The following is a 7,414-nucleotide window of genomic DNA, read 5'->3' as shown; positions in this document are numbered from 1 at the left end:
TTGATGGTAAAATGTTTAAAGTTATTCACAGTATGTATAAAAATGCCAAATCTTGTGTACGATTAGGTTGTAACACCTCAAGTTTCTTTTTTAGCAATGTTGGCGTACGCCAAGGAGAAAATTTGTCTCCTGTACTATTTTCATTGTTTTTAAATGATCTAGTTGAATTTTTGTCACATTCTTATGAAGGTTTGTCAAATGTTTACAATGCTGCTCATATTTTTCTTGATAATGATGAAATTGCTGTATACTTTAGATTGTATCTATTACTTTATGCTGATGACACTGTAATTCTAGCAGAGTCTGAATCTGAATTGCAAGCTGCCTTGAATGCCATGTATTTGTATTGCAAATGTTGGAAATTAGAAGTAAATGTTGCTAAGACTAAGATAGTAATTTTTAGAAAACGTACTTTTGAACTGAATAATAACCTTGCTTTCACTTATGATGGTCAAAATATAGATATTGTTGATGATTTTACATATCTTGGAATAATTTTTGCTTCAAATGGTTCATTTTGTAAAAATAAAGAAAGATTAGTTTGTCAAGCTAGAAAGGCTATGTTTAGTATAATGAAAAAAAGTAGAAAACTAAATTTACCTATTGATATACAGCTTGAGATGTTTGATGTAATGGTTTTACCTATATTAATGTATGGTTGTGAGATTTGGGGTTCTACTAATAACAGTATACTAGAATCATTTTGTCTGCAATTTTATAAATATATACTAAGTCTGAAGAAATGTACACCAAATTGTATCATGTATGGTGAACTAGGAAGATTTCCTATTGATATTTTTATCAAAAGTAGAATGGTTGCATTCTGGAAAAGAATTATTTGTAATAAGCAAGATAAAATTGCTGCTACTTTGTACAAGTTATTATATAACATGCATATCAAGAATTTTTTCCATTCTAAATGGATTGTTTGTATTGAAAAAACCCTTAATAATTGTGGTCTCTCAGAGTACTGGCTGTCACAGAGTGTACCAAAAAATGTAGTCATATCAAATCTAGTCAAACAATGTCTCTGTGATCAGTTCAAACAAACATGGGTTACTACTGTTTATGATTCAGCTAAATGTTTAAATTATAGAATTTTCAAAACCATTCATAATTTTGAAAGATATATTGTTGATCTATCATATGATCTTCGAAAGGCATATTGTAATTTTAGATGTATGAACCATAAATTGCCAATAGAACAAGGTCGTTTTTGGGGTGTTGAACGTGATGATCGCATTTGTGATTTATGCAATTTATGTGAAATTGGTGATGAATTTCATTATCTATTTAAATGTACTTTTTTTTCAAATGAAAGAAAAAGGCTTTTGCCCTGTAATGTGTATAAAAAGCCAAATGCTATAAAATATTGTGAACTTTTTTGTTCTGATGACTACAATTTAATTGTCAAACTTGCCAAATTTTGTAAAATTGTTCTGTCTGTTATAAATTAGATTTGCCTTCCACTGCAAATTCCTTAAATCATGTACTTTATGTATACCATTGAATATGTAACCATGTCATTCTATGATCTCATTATTTTGTATATATGTTATTGTTTGTTATTATTGTTTATATTCACATACCCCTGATGGGGTCTTGAGAAATAAAAAGTTTCAAGTTTTCAAAGTTTCAAAGTTATAAAAATCAGTTGAAAAAGGCTTAACTCATCAGATGGACAACAAATACAAGTGGACGCAGCCGAGTACTTTTTAAGTGTAGTTCTTGAGTAAAATGTGACGAATATTTGTCAAGTTATAGCTATCATGATACAAGTATTCTGTAAACAGGAGGTTGTTGAGTTATGAATCTGAAAACGGTATATAGCTGACTTATATAAACCTTAAAACCATGCAAATCTTATGATGCAGTCCCTGAAAAGATGCGACAAAAATTTTGATGCGACGGACAGACGAACAGACGGACTGACGGACAGACAGAGTTATGAGTTTACACCCACTTTTTCAGAGCGGGGGTATACATATCTATTCGGGGCAATTTTTAATAAATTGATTACTCTATTCATGCTAGTGGAAATGGTAGTTAATACAGACATTGTCTAATCAACATGACATCTGTCTTAAGATCTACAACTTTAATTCATGTCAAATGATGAAAAAAAGTAATAGAAAAATGATACATAGTAATAAAACATTTACAAAAATTAAGTTCTTTTAATAGATAATTACTGTAGAGCACTATACATTTACACTAAACATGGTGTTTAGCTCCTTCACACTATTATATACACATCTGTTGAGCAATTTTAAACACGTTTTGATCTAAACATGTATCAGTTCTAAACATGTTAAGTTTGAAATGTGTTTAATATCGTGTTTAGCTCAATTTTCATAAATGTTGAATTCTTATTCAAGCTCTAAAAATAACATTTGTTGAAATTGAAGACATGTTTATATTTGATGTGATTACTGAAACATGTGTTAAGATATTAAACAAAATCCTAAACATATACAGAACTAAACATGAAATACATGACAGTGTATATTTTCTAAACACGATTTTTTAGTATAATTAATGTATCATCCCTGAACTTGTTTGTCATATTGGAGTCTTCATTAAGCAGTCTTTAGAACTGAGGGGGTCAGACCCACGTCAGACAAGCTCATGATTGTGTTTTATACATCAATTTATAATTTGAACTCTTAAAATATGTTCTATTATATTGTATTGTATTTCATTGTATTGCATTGTATTTTAAATGTATAATTGTTTGTTTGTATTGCTTGACCCTTATAGGTGTAATTTTGCAATAAAGATATTTTTTTTTTCTAACTGACGATTTACGACGTTTTGGTGTTTAATTTTGAAAACATTACCCAGAATCTATTTGATTTTCAAACGGTGCATTAGTACGCCAACACAACGAAAGATGATTTGGTACAGCTTGCATGAGAAAATAACATATCAAAAGTTTATGCTTTAGATGACCTTCATTAAAAACCAATATTCGTCTGTTGCTGTGTTAATTGCTGTGAATTCAATTGTTCTGGCAGATGTGCTGCCATTGCGACATCAGAAAAAAGTCCCTTTCTTAAGTCATTGGTTCCTGTTCTGACGTTATCGAGTGTGCTGCCTGTACATGACGATTAATAAAATCATTAAAATGAAACAAAATATTCCACCGAGTCCACTTAATATAATGGAATAAGGAACTTCCATGTTTATGTTCGTCTTTGTTGCCACAACAATTACTCCAGTAAGCCACCGCCAAACTGCCACCCCGGTTGCTCCTCCTAAAACAAAGATATTCTGACAAATTTACAAGAATAGAGAAAAATGGCTAAAGCAGTAAAGAATACAGAAATGAAAGACCCCATATCCAGACCTTTTTCATCAAAGGGGGGGGGGGGGGGGGGGGGTCGAGCAATGTGTCATAAAGTTTCAGTCTTGTTTACGATATATGATGTTTTGAATAAAATTACACAGACGTATATTAATACGCACGATACGATTGGTGCTATTCAGCATTACACGTTCCCAATAAAACGACGATTTATATATATAATATATATGATGCCTATGTCAACTTTCAATATTTCAAAGTTGGTAAGGGTCCTTTATATTTTTGTTTGAAATATTTTGTTCATTGATTACAATTAATTTATAAACCAGTATCATTTTGTCATGCAAAATGATTACGAAAATTCATTTTATAACGGAATTAATACATTTTGTACATTAATCAGGCTGTTAGTTTTCTCGTTTGAATTGTTACACATAATAAGTTATATGGTTTAATTGCAACTGACCCCCTACGGATCCATAGAGGTTTAGTAAAATCCATAGGGGTTGAACTCGAGGTACGATCATTGTCATTTTGGAGTCTTTATATATAGCAGACTATGAGGTATGGGCTTTGCTCATTGTTTAAGCCATTATGGCATACGCTGTCCTAAATTAAATGTTAACTTCCATGCTACGAAAATAACAGGTAAAAAAAGAGAATAATGGATTAAAAAATTTAAAACATAAAAAAAAAATTAAGCACGAAAAAATATATAATCTTTATACCTATATGTTTGTTATCTAAAATAAAATAACTAATTCCGACACATTTAAAACAACTTTTTGCAAATAAAAGTGCATTGATGTAAGTAAAAAGAATGTTTATTCTATATATGGTCGGGTTGTTGTCTCTTTGACACATTCCGGCCGCATTTCCATTCTCAATTTTATATTAAACAATGAAAACACCAAAAAAGATCATACCTGCAATCGCGCTTGTAATAATTGGCACCAGTAACATAGATGGCGCTCTGTCTCTGTTGTAGACTAACGTAAATATCAGCGATAGTATACATAGCACAACTCCAATGATGATCTCGATCTGATATTCTAATAAATTCCAGCCTGAAAGAGGGAAAAAAACATTATATTCCTATACTTCCGCTTTCGATTGTGATTATTCTAATAAATCTCAATCTGAAAAAAGAAAAGAATGTGTACATAGCCGTAGGACACCAGTGGCGGATCCAGCAATTTTTATAAGTGGGGGCCCACTGCCTGCCTAAGGGAGGAACCGCTCCAATCATGCTCCATTGATTCCCTATATAATCAACCAATTTTTTTCCCAGAAAAAAGGGGGGCGGGACCCATGTCCCCCTAAATCCGCCCACGGACACAAATTATACATCGCTTGCATATAACGCTATAAAGGGACATCACTCAAGAACGGTGAAAAGTTAAGCTTACCAAATTCCTACTTGTTCTAAGTATTGTCATGATTGTTGTTATAAGCATTGTGTATTAGTTTCATAACATTCAATTACAGCCAGGATTCTACTTAGTCAAAATTATCTCCCCATTACGCCAGTCAATTTTTACAATCGTGAAAATGGAAGCCATTGTTGGGATGACGTGCTGCCAATTAAGCTCTTGATAACCGATAAATTTATCCAAATAGCACCATTTAGGTCCTATTAGCCAGTTGTATTTGAAAAGAAAATGTAACTACAAGCTATTAAGCACCATTTGATGTACTTTTCTACATCGGTTGCCAGATGGAATTTTCGAAAGTTTAAAAACATTAAAAAAAAAAAAAAAAATATTTCGTGGAAGGGCAGTCTTAAATTTTCAGAGGATGACGACTAGAAACCATAGATGATAACATACAAAAAAGATTTTTTTTGAAGAAGTAAAATACTTGCCACTGGTAGATTATATATGCTGTCCGTATATACTTATTTTAGGGAAAATAAATAAAGAGACATAATCTGTATTATTTTAGTTTGTAATTGAATTAGAAAAATACGCTATACTTAATAATGAAAACAGAGCAAAACTACATGTATATCAGATATCTAGTGAATTTAAAACAACAAAAACTGGGTTTATTTTTGGAAAAGAGAGATGTGTTTTGATAAAAAAAAATAATCGTAAAATGCGTGCAATACTTGACACTGGACTGACAGGAAACAACAATTAGTTTTTCTCTAGTGACAACTGTATTTATTATAAATATACAACTCAATCCTTCTCCTCCGATCAACGAGTGTATGAATGGAGTTTCTAGAATATATTATACATGGGAAATAATTAGGGAAAAGATAAACAAAAAGCTGAAATATTAAGAGATTAGAAAAGAAAATATGTACAAACTGAGAGTAAAAGGGAATAACATTGGAAAATAAGATGTTCGCTTGCCACGTTTTGAATTTTTTTGTCAGATTTTCGGAATCCTCTGGTTTTATCCATTTGAATGCCTAAGATTTTGCCCATTGACCCTCATGTTTCTTTTAACAAATCTTTTACATGTGTAATTCTAAGTCATTTGTAAAAGTCTTATAAAATCTTATTTATTTTAAATAGTTTTTGAGAACTTTAACTTGTCAATGATAAAGCAATGAAAAATGAAAAGAAAACATTTTCCCGCCAAAATTGCAATGGCTTATTTTGGTTTGTCATATGTATAATGTCTCGAAAACAAGCACATTGACCTCTATATATTTTTTTGATTTTTTTTATTCCTTAATTAATCCCCTATCAATATATACTAGTTTTATGAAAAGCAATTTATTGAAACTGAGTAGCGAACTTCCTTAAATAGCCCTTGAGATCTTTTCGTCTCTTCAAAACTTAATTTTTTTGCAAGCGTTTTCAGTGCGAGTAAACTTAATAAAGCAACCATTGAATGCTTTATATGTTTTGAAAAGAATGCTAAGAGTTCAAATACGTTTGAATAACCACAATATAGAAGGGACGACATCAAAAGATCAACATGATCAATGTAGGATAAAAAAAATATATAATTCACATAGTTTTTTCACTGACCCCATCACCCCCTCCTAACTTAATTTTGTGAAAATTTATTGACCAATAGGGATACATGTAAAATCGATTTGGGATAAACAAAAAATGCAGCAATTTTAAGGTAGCAGAAAATTGTAGCAGGTGTAGAGTAACCATGTCATGTAAAACTTACTCAGGAAAGATATCCCTACTACAGATCAGATAACTTACCAAGGAAATATGCCTCACCGACAGATAAGTACCTTAATATAACTAACTTACCAAGGAAAGTATCTTAACTACATAACAAATCCATGAAAAATACTTCCCTGACAAAGTACCCCAACATACCTAGCCTATCCATATAAGATATCCCGCCGTCATCAGAGATAGAGCCGTATCCCAAAGACATTGAGAAATCCTTTCCAATGATAAGAAGGTAAAAAAATCCCATATGTAAAGTGACTGCATCTGAAGTGTCGTGATCACTCATGTCGGTGAAACTCGATGAATCCATCACCATCCATCCCGGTGAAAATGCTCCAGCTACTACAAACAACAGAGCAATTACTCCGAACGCAACCGGGCAAAGTTTCTCCATTGTCTGTGAGTATATAATCCGAGAATAACAAATGATGTATACTGATTAAAATTTATAACACAGCACTTGTAAACTTATTTTGATTCAACTTTTGATTACATTTTCTTTCAATCTATTAATTGTGTGTACTGCATAGTAAATGCATATCTTAGTATTTGACAATCCGTTCCTAAGAAGTGCTTAATTGAATCAGATAATATGTTAATGGTGCGCTACAACGTACAGTGCTTATCATTTTTACTAATCATGTGTATATCTATGGCAATAACATACACATGCTAAAAATAGTAATTACACGTTACAAAATGTACAACAGTTCAAGGTTTAGAAGCTACCATTTGCTTCTTAGGGGTGTGTAGAAACTTTGGTTTATTCAGAATACTAATTGTTTTAGATTATATAATGTATGCCAGGCAGACGAAATGTTTGCCTTCAATTTGTTGCTAATTTTATAGTGCGTTTACATAAAAATTAGTTTCGCCCTTATTGGTTCCAGATTTATTTATTTCGAATAACTGACAAATCCCGACACTATTATAATCAAATGCCCCCCCCCCTTTT

At 31.6% G+C, this 7,414-nt stretch overlaps 1 long non-coding RNA gene across 1 annotated transcript; it reads right to left on the bottom strand.

Moving 5' to 3' along the window:
• Positions 1-2,867: 2,867 nt before the first annotated feature.
• Positions 2,868-7,073, bottom strand: LOC143051123 (uncharacterized). The gene is made up of 3 exons (XR_012970607.1): positions 6,604-7,073; positions 4,234-4,374; positions 2,868-3,257 (listed from the first exon to the last, which is right to left on the bottom strand). It is a non-coding gene; the product is annotated as an uncharacterized LOC143051123 (long non-coding RNA).
• Positions 7,074-7,414: the final 341 nt, after the last annotated feature.

The sequence above is a fragment of the Mytilus galloprovincialis genome, chromosome 11, assembly GCF_965363235.1.
Source record: "Mytilus galloprovincialis chromosome 11, xbMytGall1.hap1.1, whole genome shotgun sequence".
Taxonomy (NCBI): Eukaryota; Metazoa; Mollusca; class Bivalvia; order Mytilida; family Mytilidae; genus Mytilus; species Mytilus galloprovincialis.
Note: the sequence above shows the minus strand (reverse complement) of the source record. Positions and strands in the feature narration are given on the sequence as shown.